This window comes from Bison bison, unplaced genomic scaffold (genome assembly GCF_000754665.1).
Source record: "Bison bison bison isolate TAMUID 2011002044 unplaced genomic scaffold, Bison_UMD1.0 scf7180017863016, whole genome shotgun sequence".
Taxonomy (NCBI): Eukaryota; Metazoa; Chordata; class Mammalia; order Artiodactyla; family Bovidae; genus Bison; species Bison bison.
In genome coordinates this window covers 2,014-2,359 of record NW_011493588.1, presented here as the reverse complement: position 1 = coordinate 2,359, position 346 = coordinate 2,014, and positions in this window count along the sequence as shown.

Below are 346 nucleotides of genomic sequence, written 5' to 3'. Positions count from 1 at the left end.
TACAGTATATAGAACATATATCATCACAGCACATCAAACCATACCAATTAATATCAGCCACACACATTATATTACTGCAATATATATTTAATTATATAGTATATATATAATATGCATATATAATATACATATTAATTTATATACAAATTAATTAAGTATAGATCTATAAATAGAATTAGGTATACCTTTATTATATTTTATTTATACCCATATCTAATTAGGCAAACTATAATTAGGCAGATTTATTTATATTATGTATATATAAAGTATTGTTAATTGTACCGCCTGTTGATAACTAAGAAATTGAGAAAACCCTTCTCTGAGTATCTCCTATTTGAGACAGCAC